This window comes from Bubalus kerabau, chromosome 13 (genome assembly GCF_029407905.1).
Source record: "Bubalus kerabau isolate K-KA32 ecotype Philippines breed swamp buffalo chromosome 13, PCC_UOA_SB_1v2, whole genome shotgun sequence".
Taxonomy (NCBI): domain Eukaryota; kingdom Metazoa; phylum Chordata; class Mammalia; order Artiodactyla; family Bovidae; genus Bubalus; species Bubalus kerabau.
In genome coordinates this window covers 12,389,589-12,415,056 of record NC_073636.1, presented here as the reverse complement: position 1 = coordinate 12,415,056, position 25,468 = coordinate 12,389,589, and the positions used below count along the sequence as shown (strand labels likewise).

At 42.8% G+C, this 25,468-nt stretch overlaps 1 protein-coding gene across 2 annotated transcripts in view; it reads left to right on the top strand.

The window, feature by feature from the left end:
- Positions 1 to 1,705: 1,705 nt before the first annotated feature.
- PRKCQ (protein kinase C theta) overlaps positions 1,706 to 25,468 on the top strand; it is a 212,227-nt gene continuing 188,464 nt past the window's right edge. Inside the window, exons 1-2 of one of the 2 annotated variants that reach the window (XM_055543490.1) lie at positions 1,706 to 1,847; positions 18,725 to 18,828. The gene's annotated coding sequence lies outside the window, so the exon portion shown is untranslated. The remainder of the gene's footprint in view (positions 1,848 to 18,724; positions 18,829 to 25,468) is intronic. The other variant, XM_055543492.1, reaches the window with a different exon arrangement.

Below are 25,468 nucleotides of genomic sequence, written 5' to 3'. Positions count from 1 at the left end.
TTTATATTTTTCAACTTTATATATCATGCTGTACAGATTCATCTTTAACTCTGTTCTGTTTTTCCAATATGATACTGTCAGACTTATGCATGTGGATATTTGCAGCTCTGAATGAGCAGCGAATCTGTTGGGTTAGCATCACACAGCACAGATGCTGGCTAGCAACATGCTACGTAGGCCTGGTGGACTGGGAAGCAGGGGCATGTCACATCGCTCATGCGGTCTTGCTGCTTCTCATCTCCAGGTACACACATATCCAGCTGTCACCAGGCTGGGGGTAGCTGTGGACTGTTTTATTACACATAAACTAGGCTGATCTCATTTCCTAAACTTAGTTCATATGTGAATATATAATCCAACAGTCTATTGTTGCCAGAATAACAGGAGGCTGGAAGTCAGAAACCTTGACTCTCATCCCACTCCTGTCATAAGAACCCAGGGGATCTCTGGAAAGTTGTTTCACCTTTCCAAGCCTCAGTTCTCACGTTGAGCGTTACTTGATTTCCAGAAGCTGTACAGGACTGTGGGAAACATTTATAGGGTAGAATGTGGTACAGTGGTTGAACTTTGTACAGAACGACGAAGTGATACTCACTTCCCAAGTGGGAGTGACCAGACAAAGCACCTAATTTTCTGAGCCTCACTTACCTCCTCCCCACCAACTGAGAAAATAATGATTCAATTAAGGAGCTTAGTCCAGGCTGACACATGAAAAGTGATCAGTGTCACGTGCTGGTTGTTATACTTCTCTGGGGATCATCTCATCTCATTCCTTAGTGTAATCTCGGTCCTTCAGAAAGTCTGCCCTGTACCAGTTCCGATGAGTCTTCAGAGCCTGTCTTCCATCTCCTGCTATGGAGTAAAGTATCAATATGATGGTGCTGAGACCTCCACCGGCCACCGCTGGCACTCTGCTGATTCCGACACCATGGATAGGTATGCACTACTTTTCTCATCACATTTCCCTGAATTAAAACACACACACACACACACACACACAAGAAAAAGAGAGGACTTTCCTGGCAGTCCGGTGGTTATGACTTCATACTTCCACTGCATGCCACATAGCGCAGCCAAAAACAAACAAAACAACAACAAAAACAAACCCTCTCCCAGTTTTTATTGTTTTTTGTTTTTTCAATTAATTGTTAATGTTTATTTTCAACCCCTTTTCTTCTGAGCACTCAATAAAGTTGAGCTGGGAAATGAGAACCTTGCCCCTCCATCTCCAGTAAAGACTATTTTTGTTTCTAGATCTTCTATTCCTTACTTTCATCTCTTACGATGAGCACTTTCCCAGGGAAGAGAAGCTGGTTTGGTTCCTCAACATCACCTGGTAGCCCTGCCCTCCTTGGCTCTGGCCAATGAGGAGCTGCCTCTAAACTCCACCTGCCCTGCAGATGCCTGGAAGTGCTTTTCAGAAGTGCCTGCCTGTCTCCAGCCTCCAGAGGCCTGACCTTCAGTGCTTTTAAAAGAGACTTCTCAGTGCTTTGGGGAAGGACAAAACTTCTGGCCCCCTTTCTATGCCCTTGGACATAGTTGGTGGGATGGAAGAATCTTGCCAACAGAAATGTCTGCATCCTAATCCCTAGACCATGTGAACAGGCTAACTTACCAAAGGGGACTTTGCAGGTGTGATCAATTTAAGGATTTTGAGATGGGGAGATGGTTCTGGATGGTCAGGTGGGTCCAATGTAATCACAAGCATCTTTGTAGAGAGAGACTAGTCAGGGAAGGAGTTGTGATGATGAGAGCAGAGACATGGGTGGCTGCGAGGTGTATTTGAAGACATAACGCTGCACGAGACGTGAATCAAGGAATATGATGGCTTCTAGAAGATGGAAAAGGTAAGGACACATTCTCTCCCTGAGCCTCTGGAAAGAGTACAGCCCAACCATCACCTTGATTTTAGGACCCCTGACTTCCAGAACCATGGTGTGATACATTTGTATTGTTTTAACCACTAAGTTTGTGGCAGTTTGGAGCAACAGGAATGAGTCACTAGAACAGAGGGTGAGCGAGCACGTTTTACATCATAAACCCACTGTGGCATATCTGTCTCCTTAAATCCTTTGATTCCTTCATCTGCCATAAGCCAAGGTATTCTGGTGTCTCAAAGTCCTTTCGTTCCGTGTCTGTTTCAGTCAGCCCTCCACGCAAACCATTTGCAGCTTTTGAACTCACACACTGAGTCCAGAACCTTTAGTAGGTGCCCCTGTTTGATAAATGCCGCCTAATCTAAAATGGTGCTCCTTCCTTCCTGCATTATGCCCTGCAGAACCCACTCTCACCCTCTTTTCCCTGGTTTCTGCTGATATTAATTAGCACATCTTGCAATTCCTTAAGTGGGTGAGACTTCTCCCAGGCCAGGCTTGAAATTCCCTCCCTGAGTCTTCATAGGGAGCCTGACTGCAGCCTTGTCAGAGGAGAGAAACTGGAACCCTGGAGGCAATGAGAGAACAGTCATCCCCCTCTTAGGTCGTCACCCCAAGTGAGCGCATTCCATGGAGCAACAGGGCGGGAAGGTCTTCTGCAGGTGAAGCCACTTCTTAAGGCTGTGCATGTGCGCTCAGTCATGTCCAGCTCTTTTTGGGCACATGGACTTTGGCCCACCAGGCTCCTGTGTCCATGGGATTTCCCAGGCAAGAATACTGGAGTGGATTGCCATTTCCTGCTCCAGGGGATCTTCCTGACTCAGGGATGAAACCCATGTCTCCTGCATTGGGAAGTGGATTCTTTACCACTAGTGCCACCTAGGAAGCCCTCGTTACAGTTAGAATCTGCCTAAATATCCCCCTTCCACTCCTCTCTCTCAGCATTGTCCTATTTCCACACACACACAAAGACAATATGGGGCTGGAAGTGGACAATCTCTGATATAATTCAGTGACCCATGAAGGCAGCCCACATCTGATTTCTAGATACCTCAGCCTGTGACTGTAAGACTTGAGATGTTTTCAGAGCATCCATACAAGTTTCTTGGCTCTCTTTTCCTTAAAAATAGATTTTGAACCCTGAACTTACTATACATTTAATTTTTTTCCACTAAGCTTTCTGGCAGAATAAAAAAAAAAAAAGGCTTATATTCCATAGGTAGGACATCCTTGTTGCTTTCAAATTCAACCAGATAAGATCACATCGCCACATTTCGCGACTCTCCTGGGAGTACCAAGTACTGTTGGGGTAAAATTTCAGGTGCAGAGAATAGACTCCACGCTAGCTGGTTTAAGTAAGACCTTTATCACACGCTATTGAACACATTCTAAAATCATAGGGAAACTGCAGAAACAAACTCCAGATTATACTTTCTTCTAGGAACAACTTTTAAATTACATGGCAGGATCTGGCAGCCATGAGAATCGTTGCTTCTGCCATGATCCAGCATCAGGAGGCCACCAGCCCAGGGATAAAAGTGGCCTGCACGCTCTCTGGACCCAGAATCACACTAGCTCTGCTATGACCCAAACAAAAAGGAGGCTCCTTGCTCATCTCACATTCAAATCCCAAGCAAATGTTTCTGCTCAGCAGACTACATCATATCCAGAAAACCTGAGGGCAAGGGAGTTCTAGGAGATGTGATCTTTAGCATCCCAATCCCTGCTCTAGGAAGGCAGGTGAAGAAACCCCCCACAGTGTTGGCTCACTTCCCTTGAGGGTTCCTAGGTGAATTACTGTCAAGGAAAACGGTGCAGTGCTGGTAATCTGAGCCAAGGGGCTGCACTGGTGAATTTGAGACATGTCGGGAATCTCTTCTTGGCAAATGAGCTGGAAGTCCGAGCAAACGCTGAGAGGAAGGAGGACCAGTGGTCTTGCAAGTGAGGAAGGAAATTCAACCTCAGTTCACCTAGGAATCAGTTCAGAAATTTGAACTCTGAATTGTGTTCCATTGTTATCTTTTTGTGTTTTGGGTTTCTCTTCACAGTTTCTTTTATCATCTTCTTTTTTTTTTTAAGTTCTCGAACTGCACTTCAGAAGGAAAGAGAAAAAAAGATTACTCTATTCAAGATAGCTGAAGCAATAGTGAGAGAGGAATGGGTCCTACCAGAGGGGAATTCCCTCCCATAAGCTTCTCACTTTAAGAATTCTCAGCTTCTGTTGAATTTGGCAAAGGGGAGCATTGTTTTTATTTTGAAATTTGGATCTATACGATTAGCTATGTGAAAGCCAGCGTGTTGCATGAATGCTAATTAATTACTCCTTATTTAAATAACAACAATCAAGCCATTGTTCAAGCTGCACTAATTTGCATATGCAAATGGTGTTTTTCTCCGCTACTCGAAACTCACTGATCACAGCTGCATGAAAAATGTCTACTTTATGAAGTTTCCATCCATCTTCACATGATAATGCTTAGTTATGCAGAACTGACTAGCATTTGCAAATGAAGGGATTCTGACTTTCATTTATGTCTACCTTTAGCTCCTAGAATTGCACAATTAACCCCTAAGAGGACTTATGAAGAGTAATCATTTAATAGGGAATCAAATAATAAAACATTTAAACTGGGGTGCACATATGTGAACGAGCTTAAGAATGTATGTGCTTCTGATGAATTTGATTTCTGTAAGAGCAATAATCCCTGAGAGCCTGGTGCAGCTCATATGGGCAAAAGTCTTCCCATGACTAAGACTATTCTTCTCTTCTCTGCATCTTTTTCCACTTAACCAGAAGCATTTTTAAACTACTGTTTTGGGGACTTCCTTGGTGGTTCATTAGTTAAGACACTCCATTCTTTCACTGCAGGGGATACAGGTTCCATCCCTGGTCAGGGAACTAAGATCCCACATACCAGGTGGTCTAGCCAAATAAAATACACTGTTTTTCTACATTGAAACAGTCAACTTACCCCAGAATTTTGCAATAAAGTCAGAGAAAGGCTATTATTTAATCATAGTTGAAGTGGCTACATAAGCAGTTTCAATATCTCCCACCAGAAACCATTGGCTCAAGGTTTTCTCGACACACACCAAGACTGATTTGCTATCATTATTTCAACGTATATTGGAGGTCTGCATATCTTTAAAGAGAAACGGCCTCTAGGCCTCCAAACCCAAATCCTTGGTCATAAGAAACACTTTTCGCCCCTAATTAGTCTAGAAGCCAAATATACTCTTAAAGTAAACTTGGGCATTTGTTAAAATCCAACATAAATAATTCTGTTTAAAAAAAAAATCCAAGTTTTCTGTTAATTAAGCAAGTCCAGTCCTGAACCACATGGATCCCTCTGGATCTTAAATACTGTGTGATTGACCTCAGACTTTCTGAGAATTTCAAGATTAGCATGTGTGGTTGAATATGTAACTCTCTCCAATTAAAACTTCCTTCTTTAGTATGGGCTATTGATTAATTTGTAATTTGTTAGTACATTTTCCTATGTTTACTATCTAAGACACAGTCCCAGACAGGAATTCTCCATGAAGTACCTCGTTAATGATAATTTACAGTACAACAGTGCATTTTAACTATTTCTTGGAGAACAGATGTGGTTCTGAATAATCAGTTTTATTATTTATCTGCTTCTCTCGTCTGTCTTGTGCAGACAATATTTATCAACTGGATAACTTCTCTTGTATGATCAAGGGAGTAGTCACATGCTTGTAATGTGTAACTGGGAGAAAAAATTTCCTAAGACTAAGGGGAGTTGAGAAAAGAAGTACGTCAAGGCTGTATATTGTCACCCTGATTATTTAACTTCTATGCAGAGTACATCATGAGAAATGCTGGGCTGGAAGAAGCACAAGCTGGAATCAAGATTGCCAGGAGAAATATCAATAACCTCAGATATGCAGATGACACCACCCTTATGGCAGAAAGTGAAGAGGAACTAAAAAGCCTCTTGATGAAAGTGAACGAGGAGAGTGAAAAAGTTGGCTTAGGGCTCAACATTCAGAAAAAAAAGATCATGGCATCTGGTCCCATCACTTCATGGGAAATAGATGGGGAAAGAGAGGAAACAGTGTCAGACTTTATTTTTTTGGCTCCAAATTCACTGCAGATGGTGATTGCAGCCATGAAATTAAAAGACGCTTACTCCTTGGAAGGAAAGTTATGACCAACCTAGATAGCATATTCAAAAGCAGAGACATTACTTTGCCAACAAAGGTCTGTCTAGTCAAGGCTATGGTTTTTCCAGAGGTCATGTATGGATGTGAGAGTTGGACTGTAAAGAAAGCTGAGTGCCAAAGAAGTGATGCTTTTGAACTGTGGTGCTGGAGAAGACTCTTGAGAGTCCCTTGGACTGTAAGGAGATCCAACCTGTCCATCCTAAAGGAGATCAGTCCTGGGTGTTCATTGGAAGGACTGATGCTGAAGCTGAAACTCCAATACTTTGGCCACCTCATGCGAAGAGTTGACTCATTGGAAAAGACCCTGATGCTGGGAGGGATTGGGGGCAGGAGGAGATGGGGACGACAGAGGATGAGATGGCTGGATGGCATCACTGACTCGATACACATGAGTTTGGGTGAACTCCGAGAGTTGGTGATGGACAGGGAGGCCTGGCGTGCTGCGATTCGTGGGGTCGCAAAGAGTTGGACATGACTGAGCAACTGAACTGAACTGAACTGAAGGGGAGTTGATATATATTGTGACTGGCTATATAAGCCAAATATTTTATTGATTCTCATAAACTGTTAAAACTCATTCAGATGTTTCATGTTCTCAGATGGTTATCATTCAGAGACTCCCTGAAAATATATCAAAGGGCTCCTGGGAGCATCAACAATTTTAGTTGGAAATAACATCTATCTTCATAACAAGAACACCCTCCTTGGCCTGGCTTCTTTACCTGGTCCTGTAAGGAGGGCAATATTTCTCTATCTTCCCAGAATAAGAACTGACTCCAGTGAAAACTCACGTAGGAAATCTACGTATTTTGAGATTTTACCAGATTAATCAACCGTGTTTGGTAACTTTCATATATGTGTGCTAAGTCACTTCAGTTGTGTCCAACTCTGTGTAACCCTTTGAACTATAGCCTGCCAGGCTCCTCTGTCCATGGGACGCTCCAGGCAAGAATATTGGAGTGGGTTGTCATGCCCTCCTCTCGGGGATCTTCCGACGCAGGAATTGAACCTGCATCTTTCGTCTCCTGCATTGGCAGGCGGGTTCTTTACCACTAGCACCAGCTTTCATATAGGCACATGTGAAAACTTGCTCCCATGCAGTTTTGGTCTATAAATTTTTTATTATTTTATTTTTGGCTGTGCTGGATCTTTGTTGCTGCGTGAGGGCTTTCTTTGGTTGTGGCGAGCGGGGGGCGGGGGGGCCTTCTCATTGCAGTGGCGTCTCTTGTTGTAGAGCACGGGTTCTAGGGCACACAGGCTCAGTAGTCATGGTGCATGGACTTAGTTGCTCCTTGGCATGTAGGATCTTCCCAGACCAGTGGTCGAACCTGTGTCCCCCACATTGGCAGGCAGATTCTTAACTCCTGGACCACCAGAGAAGTCCCCACATTGTGAATCTTTCACCTTTTGTCCAGGGGCATCTTTGCCCATTTGACAGGGGAAGTCTGCGGGGCACCAGCCCTCTTGCCAGTGGGTGAATTGCTGGGATGACCTTGACCTTGCACTGGGAGCCAGTGACTAAGAACTCCGTTTCTGTCTTGGATAGGCAACTCCAAGGAACATCCTGCACCATTCCTCAGGTGCTCCTTAGGGTTGAGCTTGAGCTGCCCACACAGTAGCCGACTCTGTGATGCACACTTCGGGTGCCTTTCCCACCCTCTCTCTCACTTTCTCCTCTACTCCCCATTCCTAGACTCCGAAAGCACTTCTCAAAGTAAATTATTTCCATAAGGATTCTTATTTCTAGTTCTGCTTTTGGGAGGAAAGTCAAGCTGAGAAAAAATGCCATGCTAAATTATTGGGTTAGCCATGAATAAAGGATTCATGTAAAGTTAAGTTAAACTCTACGACACGTACTTGCCACACCTGCTCGCCTCCACCGTTTGTAATGATTTAACCTCTAGTCACTAAAAGAGCAACTCCACTGAGATGACTGCTCAGTCAAAAGTTGTTGTCATTATGTATGGTTTGAAACCAACAATGTGCTTTACCTTGAAGTTCAGTCTATGACTTTTTATCTCTAAAACTCAAGACAAATGCTCATTCTCATCATTTTCCATCATATCAACAAAGTTATCTGAGTGTTTCTTCTGCATGTATGCATTTTCCAAATATGATCTAAGTCTTGGGATCAAGCTTACAAAACTAAAATGTAAATGATAAAAAAAAGACCTAAGGGCAAAAGTTAATAATATGAAGTAGCATATTTCTACAAACTAAATAAATGGCATAAAAGATTGTTGGCTTTAGAGTGGCTGCTCAGGGAAGAGGTGGAACTTGATTGAGTTGGATGTCCAAAGGACTGAACAGACAGAGGACTGGACAGATAATTCCAGGCTGAGGATTTGTTTAAGCAAGAATGCAGCATGGGGTGTACATGGTGTGGTCAAGAAATAAATAGTCAGCTGGTGTAGGGGAGAGAACTTTTATGGAAGTTAACGAAGAAATTTGGAGATGTAGGTTGGTTCTAAACCATGGGAAAACATAAAGCTTAGAGTGAGAAATATGGATGCTTATTCCACAAGCAGTAGAGTGGTGGTTTTGACTTTTGACTTTTTGGTTGACTACTTGGTTGCAATGCTTGAAACTTTTAGACCAGGAGCCATAAGAAAATATCTCAGGTCTTAAATGGTAGAACACACACAAAAAAGAGACCACAGCCTGTTCTAGAACCACACAACTCCTCCCCTCGAATCTTGGGAAGAGTAAGAAATAAATGTGGGGACTTAGAATAATGCTTGAACAAAGCAGGAGAAGTGAGAGGGAAGACTTTATCATTTGAACCTGAATCTTCCAGGTATCTCAATGATACCGGTGGGTTTTCCTGAGCAAATCCACTGCTTTTTACAGAAATCATTACCCCTAGATTCTAAGACGTAAAAGATGCTTCTAAAAAAATTCAACCACATAATATATTCAAGATTTTATTTTTTTACTTGAAAACAATAGCTTTTTATTTATTTAAATTTATTTTTAATTGGGGGAAATTGCTTTACAATATTGTATTGGTTTCTGCTGTATGACAACTCAAATCAGCCATAATCATAATATATCGCTTCCCCACCACTGCCCCCCTCAACCCCCCACTGCCCCCAGCCCTCTAGGTCATCACAGAGTGCCAGGCTGGCCCTCCCCCACCCCGCCTCTCTAGGTCATCACAGAGCACCAGGCTGGACTCCCTGTGTCACATAGCAACTTCAGTTCAGTTCAGTTCAGTCGCTCAGTCGTGTCCGACTCTGCGACCCCATGAATCGCAGTACGCCAGGCCTCCCTGTCCATCACCATCTCCTGGAGTTCACTCAAACTCACGTCCATCGAGTCGGTGATGCCATCCAGCCATCTCATCCTCTGTCATCCCCTTTTTCTCCTGCCCCCAAACCCTCCCAGCATCAGAGTCTTTTCTAATGAGTCAACTCTTCCCACGAGGTGGCCAAAGTACTGGAGTTTCAGCTTTAGCATCATTCCTTCCAAAGAACACCCAGGGCTGATCTCCTTCAGAATGGACTGGTTGGATCTCCTTGCAGTCCAAGGGACTCTCAAGAGTCTTCTCTAACACCACAGTTCAAAAGCATCGATTCTTCGGTGCTCAGCTTTCTTCACAGTCCAACTCTCACATCCATACATGACCACTGGAAAAACCGTAGCCTTGACTAGATGGACTTTTGTTGGCAAAGTAATGTCTGTGCTTTTCAATATGCTATCTAGGTTACCAGCTATCTATTTTACACAGGGCAGTGTATATATGTCGATGCTACTTTCTCCATTCTTCCCACTCTCTCCTTCTGCCATTGTGTCCACAAGTCCATTCTCTATATCTTAGTCTCCATTCCTTCCCTACAAACTGGTTCATCAATGCCTTTTTTCTAGATTCCAAATATATGCATTAATATACAATATTTGTCTTTCTGACTTACTTCACTTTGCATAACAAGCTCTAGGTTTGTCCACCTCACTAGAACTGACTCAAACCCATTCTTTCTATGACTGAGTAATATTCCATTGTATATATGTATATTCAAGACTTTAAATGATAAAATAATTAGGCAGGATGGATCAGGAAAAGGGCTTTAAAATTCACATTAAGAGAATGGACTAAGCTGCCTCTTTCAAAATTTATTTTATTATTATTTCATTTTATTTTACATTCTACTAAATTCAAAAAACTAAGATCATGGCATCTTGTCCCATCACTTCATGGCAAATAGAACAATGGAAACAGTGACAGACTATTTTCTTGGGCTCCAAAATCACTGCAGATGGTGACTACAGCCACAAAATTAAAAGATGTTTGCTCCTTGGAAGAAAAGCTATGACAAGCTATGACAGCGTATTAAAAAGCAGAGACATTACTTTGCCAACAAAAGTCTGTCTAATCAAAGCTATGGTTTTTCCAGTAGTTATCTATGGATGTGAGAGTTGGACCATGAACAAGACTGAACTCCAAAGAATTGATGCATTTGGACTGTGGTGTCGGAGAAGACTGTTGAGAGTCCCTTGGACTGCAAGGAGATCTAACCAGTCAATCCTAAAGGAAATTAATCCTGAGAATTCATTAGAGAGTCTGATGCTGAAACTGAAGTTCCAATAATTTTGCCACCTGATGCGAAGAGTTGACTTATTAGAAAATCTTTCCCTGATGGTGGGAAAGATTGAAGGCGGGAGGAGAAAACAATGACAGAGGACAAGATGGCTGGATGGCATCACCGACTCGATGGACATGAGCCTGAGCAAGCTCCGGGGGCTGGTGAAGGACTGGGAGACCTGGCGTGCTGCAGTCCATGGGGTCACAAAGAGTCACACGACTGAGTGACTGAACAACAGCTAAATTCTACTAAAAAATTAATTCACTCAACAAGTATTCTTTGTACCCTGGAAGGTTTTCAGAACACAAGCTTGATCTCAAAGCTGGATCTAAAGTCATTTGCTAACCTTAGGATTTTGGCAAATTGTACACATTTTCTGGCTCTTAATTTCTCTTTGCTGCTAAGCTGCTAAGTCACTTCAGTTGTGTCCGACTCTGTGCAACCTCATAGACAGCAGCCACCAGGTTCCTCCATCCATGGGATTTTCCAGGCAAGAGTACTGGAGTGGGGTGCCATTGCCTTCTCCGAATTTCTCTTTATGTAATGATAAAAAGGGAGAAATAATATCCAGCTCATAGTCTATTGTAAGAATTACGGTTATAAAATGACTATAGTAAGTGACCAATTAAAGCTTTTAAAAGTTTTAAAGTTTCACTTTCCATATTATCCAAAAAATATTGAAAGTTTCATACTGTGTGCTTAGGTAATCTAGCTATAATTCAGCAATAGTGGTAGGCTCTGACTTACTTAGTATGACAATCTCTAGGTGGAGAAGGTGATGGCGCCCCACTCCAGCACTCTTGCCTAGAAAATCCCATGGACAGAGGAGCCTGGTGGGCTGCAGTCCATGGGGTCGCTAGGAGTCAGACACAACTGAGCGACTTCACTTTCACTTTTCACTTTCATGCATTGGAGAAGGAAATGGCAACCCATTCCAGTGTTCTTGCCTGGAGAATCCCAGGGGCGGGGGAGCCTGGTGGGCTGCCGTCTCTGGGGTCGCACAGAGTCGGACATGACTGAAGCGACTTAGCAGCAGCAGCTGCCTGTAAAAGGAACCTTGGCTAGAATTTCAGAGGCTCTGTTAAATGCTTAAATATTTCTGTAGGATACATAAATTCTAACTTATTGTACATTTAGGGGTGGCCAAGTCAGTCTCCATGGATTTGGTTCCATTGCTCCCCTCTTATTTGAAAAGAAGATAAACAGAAAGCTATTTGTTTCTTGTGATTCCACTCAAATCACTTGGAATATCTGCTTTCTAGTTTTTCACTGATTTAAAAATTCTTTCAAGTATTTTGAAACAAACAACAACCTTTATCTCTCCCCATTCTTCAAGATTCAGTTATTTAAGCTTTTAGTAAATGATTATCATGATTTTATTACACCAGTAACTCAGCCTAACATTTTCTACAACTAATCTTTGAGAAAAGCATTTCAATATTTAGGTTTCCTTGGTGTTGTTTAGTCCCAAAGTTCTGTCCAACTCTTTTGCAACCCCATGGACCATAGCCCCCCAGTCTCCTCTGTTCGTGGGGTTTCCCAGGTAAGAATACTGGAGTGAGCTGCCATTTTCTCCTTCAGGGGAGCTATGCAACCCAGGGATTGAACCAGTGTCTCCTGTATTGGCAGGGGGATTCTTTACCACTGACCCATCTGGAAAGTTCCTTAGGCAGAGATAATACAATTGATAAAGATTCCAAAAATTAGCAAAAACCGTAATACTGATTAATGTGCCTGTTTATTTTGACAGTATTATGATTATATTTCTATTGAGTAAAAAGCTTTGTGCAATTGGAAAAATACTTCAGAGTGACATTATCAGGTATGACTTTTTTTTTCAGATTAAAAAAGACAACAAGAAAGCACATTAGAAAAATGATAGCCTTAGGTTCAAGAGCTGTTTTAGTCTGGAAATGGAAGAAATACTACCACATTTACTGATACTTGACATGTCCCCATCAGTTAGAAAGGAGGGCAAAGGTACATAGCAAAATGTGATTTCAATCAGTGGCTCGAGGCATCCAACAAAAAGATTTTGACCTTACAAGTGTCTCCTCCCAAGGATGCTGTGCAAGCAGGTATTTTCTTCACAAAAACCAAAAGCAGTCACTGTTCAAAACCAACATGGCTAGGTTGAAAAATATCAGGAACATCTGTGAATTTCTCTGCAAACCCATCAGCAGGAGACAAGAAGTAATTTAACAACCAAGTGAGCAAAGTAAATGACTCTACAGAGAGCTCCTTTATGCAGAAAGGACTTTGGGTGCTGATGCAATCAATCTCTCAGGGTGTCCCACTGAGTTTGCAGTTTCTTCCCCAAATGTCAGGCCAAGTATTGCGACTGCTGCTGTTACCACCTGGCTCTGAATGCCCCCTGCGTTCTACCACCCATCCGCTACTCCATTCAAAGAGGACGTCTCCACGTCTCCCAAGCAGATTGTCAACTTTCCCAGCTTCTTGTCTTTGATCGTGCTATTGCCTCTTCGTAGAATGAGTTGCGTTTATTTCTCCCCTTGGAGGAAGCCTACTTCTTCTCCCAGATCTTATTCACAGCATCATCTCCCCTTGGAAGGATTTCTACTCACTCTGCCTGCCAGAGGCACATTAGAGTGGGATAATTAGAGTATTAGTCACTCAGTCGTGTCCGACTCTGCAACCCCATGGACTGCAGCCCGCCAGGCTCCTCTGTCCATGGGATTTCCCAGGCAAGAACATTGAGATGGCTTGCAATTTCCTTCTCCATGGGATCTTCCTGACCCAGGGATCGGCCAGGTCTCCTGCATTGCAGGCAGATTCTTTACCATGTGAGCTACCATGGAGCACATTATAGAACAGTAATGTATCTTGTGTTATAGACTTCATTGTGTCTCCCCTCCCCATAATTCATATGTTGAAGTCCTAGCTCTCCAGGGTCTCAGAATGTAATTGCACTTGGAGACAGAGATGATTAAGTCAAATGAAGTCAGCAAGGTGGGCTCTAATCCCATAGGACTGGAGTCCTTATGAGAAGAGATTAGCATAGCTCTGCACAGACCATGTGAAGGCACAGGGATAAAGCAGCCACCTACCAGCCAAGGAGAGAAACCAGCCCTGCTGACACCAGGAGTTTGGACTTTGCCGCCACAACGGTGACAGACACATTTCTGTTGTTTAAGGTGCGTATGTGTGGTACATTGATACCACTAGGGAGAAATGGAATATTTCCGGCCGTATCAGTAAACAAACGCATGACAGTCGTCAGCACTTGCAGCCCCCACAAACGGTGAGCCGGTGAGCCCTGAGGGGGCTCAGGAAGGATAGAGTACCTGCCACCTAGCAGCCATCAGATTCCAGGCACTCCCTAAGGTGAACCCCGAGGAAACTCAGGATATGAAAACAGCCCCAGATAGCTGAGGTGCATAGCAAAGGAATGATTTCTGGAAGCCCAGACTCTTGCATCTTCCTGTACTTAGAAAAGCACTAAATTCCTTAACTTGGGCTATCTGGTTTTAATCAACAATAATCTTTTGATGTTCAGACTATCTGCCCTTTGTTGCAAAACTTCTGTATAACCTGGCTCCCCCCTCGCCTCCTTGGAGGAGTTCTTTCAGAGTTACTTGAGAGACTGTCTCCTGGACTTGAAGTTTCCACCGAATAAAACATAATGCCCAACTTTTAGGTTGTAATTATTTTTAAGGTCCACACTAGAAACCTACTTCTTTCTAGCTCCTTCCACTAGAATTTAAGTCCCAAAGGTCAGGGACTATGCTCATCTCCACAATATATAGTCTGTAAGTATTGGTGATTTTAGTTAAAGTTCATTAGAGAGAAAAATAACACGTGGTATGGTTGGAAGGGAAGTGAGAATTGGATTGTGAAGGCTGCTAACTGCTGACGGAATTCCAGGAGGCTTTATCTGAGATATGACCACATGTATATTTAGACCAATAAGTCAAGTGTCAAAGAGTTGGGTTGTTGTTCACTCAGTCATGTTTGACTCTTTGGGACCCCATGGACTGCAGCATGCCAGGCTTGCCTGTCCTTCACTATCTCTCCGAGTTTGCTAAACTCATGTCTATTGGTTCAGTGATGCCATCTGACTATCTCATCCTCTGTTGCCCCCTTCTCCTCCTGCCCTCAATCTTTCACAGCATCAGGGTTGTTTCCAATGAGTCAGCTCTTCGCATCTGGTGGCCAAAGTCTGGAGCTTCAGCATCAGTCCTTCCAATGAATATTCAAGGTTGATTTCCTTTAGGACTGACTGGTTAGATCTCTTTGCTGTCCAAGGGACTCTCAAGAGCTTTTTTCCCAACAGCACAGCTCAAAATCATCAATTCTTCAGCACTCAGTCTTCTTTATGGTCCAACTCTCACATCCATACATGACTACTGGAAAACCCATAGATATGACTATATGAACCTTGTTGGCAAAGATATGTCTCTGCTTTTCTAAAGAGCAGGGAAGTTTTTGCTATTGTCTGGTCTAAGGATGAAGAGACTGAGCCAGAACAGCACAGAGGAAGGGAAAAGTAGCCATATGTGTGAAAGATGACCAGAGGCAGAACCCACAGAACTCGATCCCTGGAATAGAAGAAGCAAAGCAGAGAAAAGAAACAGGGGAACTGAAAAGCACTCTGGAATGTCCAACTTGGAGGGCTGGATGGGTGGTGAACCAACTAATCAAGACAGATGTACTGGAGGAGAGTCAGACTTGGAGGCGAGACTAGGAGGGTACTGAGGTCTAGGTAGGTGTCAGTTTTGAGATGCCTACAGGTGTTCAGACGGGCCATTCCAGTAAAGAGCTAGACACTTAGAAACCAATAATGAGCTTTTCCAAACTCTACAGCATCTAGAGGATAAGAATCTGAAGCCATCTGGGTATCATTTGGGGGGCTCTGAAAAGCTCTGCTACTACAGTTCTTCGGGTCTCAATGCAGAAAAGAATTCAGTAAGAGGTGAAGTGATGTATTAGAATAGGACACTTGTGAAGTTTGCAAGGGGAAGGTGAGAACTGCTGTGCCTGGGAACTTCGTGGGCTACAGTTTTATAATCAAAGGAAAAGTGGGGAGGGAGAAGAACTTCTTTTTCTTGAATAGACATCATGCTTCCAACATCAGTTCCTCCTCCAGGTTGCGTAGGTGAGTTTTCTTGTTCCCACATGGTAAAGCTAGGTCGACTAATCATTGTTTTCTAATGTGTGCAGAGAGCATGCCTGAGAAATCAGTAACTGATCTCACTGGGCAGGATGTGGGTCTCATGCCACCATTGTTTTATTGTTTGGGGGGCCTGTCTCTTGTTTCTGTTGCATGATTTTGTTGCTAAGCAAGCCTGCTTGGTTTTGTGGTTAAGCAAACCTGCTTTCTCAAGTAATCATTAACTTACAGGGGTCTCCCATATTTTTCTACTTACAAGCCCCTAGTGGGATTAACTATTTAATCATCTACTTGGTCCCTTTACTCTGTCCCTATCAAAGCTATGCATCAGACACTCTTGCAGGGCTCTTAGATCTGCAAGAAAGAGAACAGAAGAAATCGCCTTGCAGAATCTGTTCTGCAGAGAGTGGTAGCACCAGTTCCATATGCATATGCTTGGTGGGCAGGGACGCAATTTCCACTCCTTGCGTTTCCTTCCAAGTGCACTTAATATTCATCCTTCCAGGTGCTCTGCCCCTTCACTGTTATGACTTTAAAAATAGTCACAACCTAAAAGTTGAGAGTTATGTTTTATTCGGTGGGAATTTTTAGGCCTTCAAGCAGGAGAGAGAGCATCTCAAGTAACCCTTGGGAGAACTGCTCTGAGGAGGTGGGGGTTCAGAGGGGAGGAGTGAGGTGATACAGAAGTTTGCAACAAAGGGCAGGTAGTGTGAACATCCAAAGTATTTTGTGAGTTAAAGAAAACCAGATATCCCAAGTGAAGGAATTTAGCACTTCTTTATGTATGGGAAGATGCAAAAGTCTGGGCTCGCTGAAATCATTGCTTTGATATACTCCTCAGCTATTTGGGGCTGGTATCCTGGGTTTTCACCTTCTGAGTTTCCTCAGGGCTCATCTTAGGGCATGGCTGCTTTGTTGTTTAGTCACTCAGTCACATCTGATTCTTTGCAACCCCCTGGACTGCAGCACGCCAGGCTTCCCTGTCCTTCACCATCTCCCAGAGCTTCCTCAAACTCATGCCCATTGAGTCGGTGATGCCATCCAACCATCTCATCCTCTGTCATCCTCTTCTCCTCCCACCTTCAATCTTTCCCAGCATCAGGGTCTTTTCTAATGAGTCAGTTCTTCACATCAGGTGGCCAAAGTATTGTAGCTTCAGCCTCAGCACCAGCCCCTCCAATGAATATTCAGGACTGATTTCCTTTAGGATTGACTGGTTAGATCTCCTTGCAGTCCAAGGGACTCTCAAGAGTCTTCTCTGACACCACAGTTCAAGCATCAATTCTTTGACCCTCAGCCTTTTTTTATGGTCCACATCTCATATCCATATGCGACTACTGGGAAAACCATAGCTTGGATTAGACAGACCTTTGTAGGCAAAGTAATGTCTCTGCTTTTTAATACACTGTCTAGATTTGTCATAGCTTTTCTTCCAAGGAGCAAGCATCTTTTAATTTCATGGCTGCAATCACTGTCTACAGTGATTTTGGAGCCCAAGAAAATAAAGTCTGTCACTGTTTCCTTTGTTTCCACATCTATTTGCCATGAAGTGATGGGACCAGACACCATGATCTTAGTTTTTTGAATGTTGAGTTTTAAGCCAGCTTCTTCACTCTTCTCTTTTCACCTTCATCAAGAGCCTCTTTAATTCCTCTTTGCTTTCTGCCATAAAGGTGGTGTCATCTGTGTATCTGGGGTTATTGATATTTCTCCTGGCGATCTTGATGGCTGCTAGATGACACGTATTCTTTGTTTCCTTCCTGAGTTTCCTCAGGGCTCACCTTTGGTGGTGGCTGCAATTGCCAATGAGTGTGACATCCTTTGTTTACTGATATGGGAGGCAGCATTCCATTTCTCACCACTTATTTTCTTATTTGTTCAGAACTCAGATGAGAGAAGGCAGTAATATTTATCAGGGCACCTTAAGATTCCCTCAGCAGATTCCTGGGTGCAGGGTAAGCTGTGGGTTTGTGTACCAGGGTCTCCAGTCCTAAAGGATAATGTGTATATTCTTCCTGGCTACATGGTCTCCATGCGTGATTCCACAGCCTTCCTAGAACATACATGAGCTAAAAAGAAAAAAAAATCTTCAATAAATGTCTTTTCTACTTAAATTAGCTCTAACTAGTTTTTTTTTTAACCCTGTGCCAAATGATATGGTAATTTGGAGTTCCAGAAATATGGTCACCCTAGCTAGAACAGATAAATGGTGAGTTGTGTTGATTCTAGAAAAAAAATTATGGAGGATTTTAAGGGGTAAAGACAAAGCCAATGAGTAGTCAACATCCCGTCTTAGGGAGAGAGTGCATACAGTAATAATAGAAGCTTTTTAGTTCTCTAGAGAGGCATGTACTCATATAAACGATTGGTATAGCATTGGCCATGATTGTGGTACAGTTTTTTGTTGTTGTTTGGTTTCATAAGTGGACCATTTTTAAAGTCTTTTATTGAATTGGTTACAATATTGCTTCCATTTTATGTTTTGGTTTTTTGACCATGAGGCGTGTGGGATGTCAGTTCCCTGACCAGGAATTGAACCTGCACGCTCTGCATTGGAAGGCAAAATCTTAACCAGTGGACCACCAGGGACATCCCTGTGGTAGTTTTATGAATTCTTTCCCAAAACTTTTTAGACAGATACTTCAGAATCCAGATTTTCTTTCTTTTTAATTTTAGGAAAGCTGCTGTGGTACATATGCCATGTATTATACTGTGCCCCCTCTCCTGTGAGGTCTGGGGCAAAATTCTATAATTGAATATTCACACTAAGTGGAATTGAGGCTACAAATAGACTCATGTCAGTTTACTAAATGAGTAAAAACTCATTGATTTGGCATCAAACTTATGAAAACTACTGGCAGCTCTCTGAGGTTTGGGAATTTCTTAAATTGTGGTTACTTATCTATCCCTGTACTAAATTTACTCTCACCTCCACTCACTCGTAGCTGACCTGGACGGCGTTTCCCAAGAACCTTTCCTTCTGGTAAGAGGATGAAGTAACCAGCTGCTGACACTAATCCCAGCAGTCTCGGCAATAATATTTCCCAGAGTAAGTTTATATTCTTAAACCTTGCCTTGACATGAAAGAATAAATCTATCCAACTGCTCACTTGACCATTACAAGTGTATATCTAAGGCTTCTCCAATGAATGTGACCAAATGTGACCAAAATAGAGCTCTGAATTTCATTCCCATCACAGTCAGGGGCACCATCATTCATCCAGTTGAGGAAGCAAAATCTACAAGACAATCACCTTCGTCCTGTCATTCAGTGCCTACATTGAATGCATAAGCCCCACATGTGGGCTTGAGTTATACACTGGCATGTATTTCTCTTTCCCAGATTATTATTATTTTTAATGGGAGTCTAGTTACCTTATAGTGTTAAATTCTGCTATACAGCAAAGTGAATCAGCCACATGGTATACACATATCCTCTCTTCCTTGGATTCATCTCCCATTTAGGTCACCCAGAGCACTGAGTAGAGTTCCCTATGCTATACAGTCTGTGCTCATTTGTTATCTATTTCATACATAGTATCAGTAGTGTACATATGTCAATTCCTATCTCCCAATCCATGCCACCCACTCTTTCCCTTTGGGTACTCTTAACGTTTGTTCGCTACATCTGTGTTTCTGTTTCTACTTTGCAAATAAGTTCATCTATACCATCCAAGATTGTTTTTAAACCTCTCCCACTCCAAGTCTTCCCTAACTGGGTCCACTGGAACTCCAGTCAATCATGAGAAACTTCCCTTCACTCCTTGACCATTTCTGTGCATGTGTTTTTCACTTCCTTGGATGTCTTCTGAGGACCCGCCTCACTGGAAGTCTTCTCCAGCAGTCGTTGCGTTTTCCTCTTTGATACCCTTCATGCCATGGGGTCTTGAGGCTGGTAGATACCCTACTTATTCTGCACGTTGTTTTCCAAACAACCCTCTCTTCTGCCTCCTCAAAACTCCCTCTGTTTGAATTTTATGCCAGCAGATATTACTCTGACCCAATTTCCCCTCCTTCTTGCCTTTATCCATCGTTGTCTTCGGGACACTCTCCCAAACCCTTTGGGTCTTTTAGGTCCTCTCCCGCTGTCATTTCTCTAACAATATTTCTGCCTTTGTTCTGCATCCATGTAAGAGATCCTTCTACTGTGCTCTCAGTTCCTTGGGCTTCTCCTCCTATTTTCTCATCCTTTAAACTAACTCATCCCGTGGCCCTCCTCTTGACCTTGTCATTACAAATAACTTCAAGCCTTCCAGTTCTTGACCATCAATGCCTGACTTTCTAGATCACTCCTTCTAGTATTCTTGCTCCAACCAACCTTGCAAACCTTGCCAAGGCAGGACCTTCAATCCACTTATCATTCCACCATCTTTTACCATCCTTCTCCTCACATCCCAACATCGACTTATTACTGGTTTTTATGGAGGTGATTGGATTCCAATTTTCTGGAGGGAAAGCATTCCATTTAAAATATATGCTCTTTGTTTTTATCTGTAAACATATTAAATACTTCTTATGATGAGAAAGGACTAATTCAATTTAGTGTTTTCAGATCTAGTGTACAACAAACAATGCGATGATCATTAACAACATGATATTGTAGGAACTTCCCTGATGGTCCAATGGTTAAGAATCTGCCTTCCAATGCAGGGAACACAGATTCCATCCCTGGTCTGGGAACTAAGATCCCATATGCTATGGGGTAATTAAGCCCAGGTACCACAGCTAGAGAAGCCCTTGTGCCTCATCGAAGACCCAGCACAGCCAGATAAATAAAAAAACCAATAGGATATTGTATATATATATATCAAGCCATCATATAGTATACCTTTCAGTTCAGCTCAGTTGCTCAGTCACGTCCGACTCTTCGCGACCCCATGGACTGCAGCACACCAGGCTTCCCTGTCCATCACCATCTCCTGGAGCTTGCTCAAAATGATGTCCATTGAGTCAGTGATATCATCCAACCATCACATGGTTAATGTATATACCTAAAATATACACAATTTTTAATTGTCAACTCTACCTCAATAAAGTGGTGGGAATAGGAAATACATACATAAAAAATAAAGCATTTGCTCTTTGTCCTTATTTGTAAATGGATTAACTGCTTCTTATGATAGGAAAGGACTCGTTAAATCTACAGCCATTCCATTCTTTCACATAAATATATGTGAAAATATTTCATATTTCACAATGTATTGTGATTAGCTACCTTTAATTAATTCATCTATATAACAAATCTTGCTTGAATGACTTCCATGTGCCATGTTGTTGGAGATACAATAGAACACAAAACAGAAAAAATAATCCTTGCTGGCTTGGGGTTTATGTTCCAGAAAGATGAAACCGAGAAGGGGACTAGGGAGAGGTGAAGAGCAGAGGGACACGCAGCAATAGTGTGGGTGGATGGATGGGGAGGGTGCTCTTATGGCTGTGATTTTAAACAGGGCCATCAGGGAAATGCTCGTTGAGAAAGTGATGATGAGATCAAAACCTGAAGGAAGTTTGTGCAGACATCCAGAGCTGAGGGTTGTCTGGCATGGGAGGGAACGCGCTGAGGCCAGTGTGGCCAGGCTGAGTGGTGAGGATGACTCAGAGAGGGGCCTGGAGAGCAGGGCTGGGGCCGATGTCAGAGAAAGGTGCCCCTGGAAGGCTGGGCTGAAGGAGCAGCATATGTGATGTGGGCGGCAAGGGGGTCCTTCCAGCCATCATGCAAGGACAGGCTGCGGGGGCCCCTGGCGGCCCTGCATTGACACAGATGCAGGTCTCATCACACACGTCTGTGCTCCTGTCTAAACACATACTTGCTGATACCATCTCGCTCTGTGGCAGATAAGAGCCTGGCAGAGGTGGAACAGCCCACTCTGCTTTCTTGTTCTGCGTCTCTGTTCCCTCTGAGGCTGAATGCGCATGTGAAAATCACTTCTGTCTGTTCCTCTTGACACGCTACAGAGCTGCACGTACCATATTCTTCTTTGATTGTGATGGGTAAGGCAACCAGAAGAAAAACATTTCAATTATCATGTACCTCTTCCTCCATTTATGCATCTTTCTCTGGCAGATTTCAGTTCAGTTCAGTTCAGTCGCTCAGTCATGTCCAACTCTTCGTGACCCCATGGCAGCTTTAGGAGATGGCTTCTTGAAACAATGCATGAGACTTAGTCAAGAGTGGTTTCCCCTCACTGCTAGGTCATCCAAACATCTGAAAAGCGGATTTCCAAGGTCAAAATGGCAGTGTCTTATGAAAGTGTCCTATGAAAACAGAATCTGCACAAGGCTTACTTGTATCTCTAATAGTTTTCGATGGTTCCATTTCAGAAAATCCAGAGGGTGTTTTTGTCTGCTTGTTTGTGGTTTTCTTGTTTTGTTTTTTTGGTTGTTTACTGCTTGCATTTCCTTCTGATACACTGAAATTCAGACATGGGCTCACATCATAAACTTAGCTGATGTTCTTTACAATTTACTGAAGACTTCGTTCATTTCAGATGAGACTCAGCTGATCACAGTGGAAGGTGGAACCCTTGTTGAAAACAGCCATGAAGATCAAATGCTAGATCGAGGAACAGCTGTTGTGAGCAGACCAACTTGCTTCAAGATGGGCTCAGATAAGAAACACTCAGAGCTACTTGGGAAATGGGAAGGGCCCTCTAGAAAGACATTTTCTCCCAACTTCCCAGAATTTGAATTTAAACAGTGGCTGCTTAAAAACATACTGGAGGATGGGAAACGCCAAGGACACCGACACCTCTGCCATTCTGTGTCTACAACACTATTCTCATGACAACAGATGTCATCAGGCCCCATTTTCCAACAGCTTCTAAATGTGCTGTGACTAACAGTGCTCTTCTCAAGAAAAAAACTCTTCTAACACAGGTTTTCACTGTTAAAGGAACTCCTCGCAAACACTCTGAGCTACACTTTTTCTATTTTCTAGTGGAAATTATAACCACAGGTTACCATGTTTTCTTTCCTGTGTTTGAAAACCACATGTGTTTGAGTGAAAACATGAAGGTGAATAATGAAATGGAAGACTTAAGTATACCAGATACCTGTCACTGGAGACAAAAACATCTTTTTTTCTGAGGGCTTCATCTGATGCAAGAAATCCTAGTATGTTGAAAAGGGAACTCTGAGTCTTGTCAATCTCAGCCGAATACAAATCACAGTTAATCATCCAGAGCAAAAAAAAAAAAAAAAAAAAAAATCAGTGACAGACTTTATTTTCTTGGCCTCCCAAATCACTGTAGATTGTGACTGCAGCCAGGAAATAAAAATATACTTGCTCCTTGGAAGAAAAGCTATGAGAAATCTAGGCAGTGTATTAAAAACCAGAAACATCACTTTGCCACCAAAGGTCCGTCTAGTCAAGGCTATGGTTTTTCCAGTAGTTGGACCATAAAGAAGGCTGAGCACCGAAGAATTGATGTTTTTCAACTGTGGTGTTGGAGAAGACTGTTGAGAGTCTCTTGAACAGCCTGGAGATCAAACCAGTCAACTCTAAAGGAAATCGATCCTGAATATTCATTGGAAGGACTGATATGAAACTCCAATACTTTGGCCACCTGATGTGAAGAGCTGAAACTCGTTGGAAAAGACCCTGATGCTGGGAAAGATTGAGGGCAGGAGGAGAAGGGGGCGGCAGAGGATGAGATGAGTGGATGGCATCATCACCTCAATGGATATGAATTTGAGCAAGCTCCTGGAGATGGTGAAGGACAGAGACTTAACACTGACCACCAACAATGAAAAAGTATAGCTATTTGTCAGAATTAGGCTATTTTGTAGCTTACAGATGCTTTTAACTTAAAGGCACATTACCTAGTCCATCACTGTATTTTAGAGCTGGGGAAATTGAGCTCCAGAGAGGTGGTAGGACTCCCCCTTTATCCACTGGCTTGCCAATGATGAAGCCTAGGCATGCATCTGGAATTTTATTTCTCTGAAATCCATAAGCTTTGCACACACCACCCTGTCTCTCTTCCTAATATAGGAGATGCTATTAGAAAGGTTTGGGAATGTAATGAGTGCTTACTGGGGAACTTTCACATGCTTTATTGAAATGAACTCATCTTTATAAGGTAGGCAAATGAAACAGAGAAGTGTAAAATGTAAAAAGTGTGGTAAAAAGTCCTATGTGAGCAGGAATTTTCAATGTCCTGGGAAGACTTTTTTATCAGGATTTAGCCGCTATTGAAGGTAAAGAAGGGGCTTCCCTGCTGGCTCAGACAGTAAAGAATCTGCCTGCAATGCAGATACCTGGTCTCTGGGTCAGGAAGATACCCTGGAGAAGGGAATGGCTACCCACTCCAGTATTCAAAGGTAATGATGCTTCTTGAAGGCTGAGAGTCAGAAACCAAATATGTTGATATTTACACTTTTCTAAATGCATGGCTTGAAAATGCTATTTCTCTGGCTTCCTCAGCAACACCAGGAATGCTCCCCAGGACCTCACTGACCCACTGTCACAGGAGGTATCCTGACAGAGGTTTGCATGAGGGGTGAAGGCTGGAGGCCGGCTGGCCAGCCGGGAGCCAGCAGTCCATTTGAACCCAGACCTCGTGGACCTTCCTTCCACCCTGTGTGCTTTCTCAAACCACACCCCTCTCTGCTCTCAGCCCCCCTGGTGCCTTAGGGTGGCTGCTCCTTGGAAGATTCCTTTCTGCACTGATCCTGGATCTGGCTGTTGAGGAAACGCAATGGACTGTCTGAGTAGTATGTACCTGACGAAAAAGCACGGAGGGTCCAGGCCATGAGATAACTAGTATCCAAATAATAAACCACAGAGGAAAGTGGTTCTTCATGAGCAAAGAAATATTTGAAAAAACAATAATATAAGAAAGTGGGTGTTATCCAAAGGATATAAAAGCCTATCTGTCTTCAGTCTAGCAACACATCTTTCAAAATAAACATTTCCTGCTCCTTAAATTAAAAAGCATGACTAAGTACAGTTGAACAATTCAGAAGCCAAGCAGACAAATTTTTAGTGTCCAGTCCTCCTATGTCATTTTCTGTATTAATTCTCAGGATCTCTATCATTAGAAGCCTTATCTTTAATTACCTCAAGTAGAGGTTATCCAAATGATTCTTTATTGTCTTTTTTAATATTTTATGCCAGTTATTTCATGATGCTTTAATTTCATAGACATGCTACCTCCAAAAAGCAATGCTGATGGGTCACAATGTTCAGTAGGACTAGAATTTCTGAAGGACACGCACACAGAGAGAGAAAGAGAGACAAGACTACTATGAAATCAAAAGGTTAGAGAAGCCTCACGGAGGAAGAGAAGCCTAGAATTAGAGCAGTGAGGGTCCAAAAGCTTCCATCTTGTCTAACTCCCTCCATCATCAAACAAGAAAAAAGGACTCGGAAAATAATCAGTGACTTGTTTGAGGTCACAGTGTCCTTGAGCTTAATTTTTTGGCATGTTGGACAGTTCAGAGAGAGAGACAGAGAGGCATAGAGAGAGAGTGACAGAGAAACATAGAGACAATGAAAACCAGAGGCAGAGAAAGAAGAGCTAAGACGCCTGCCACATGGTCTGCATTCACAGGGCTGGTGAATTCTCCATCACCTGGGACACCAAACCTATCTCTGGCTACAAAGGACTTTGTGAATATGACAATAATATGTTCTGCTTTTAAAAACCCTATTTACATTCAAGTTTACTAATCTGAAAAAAGAAAAC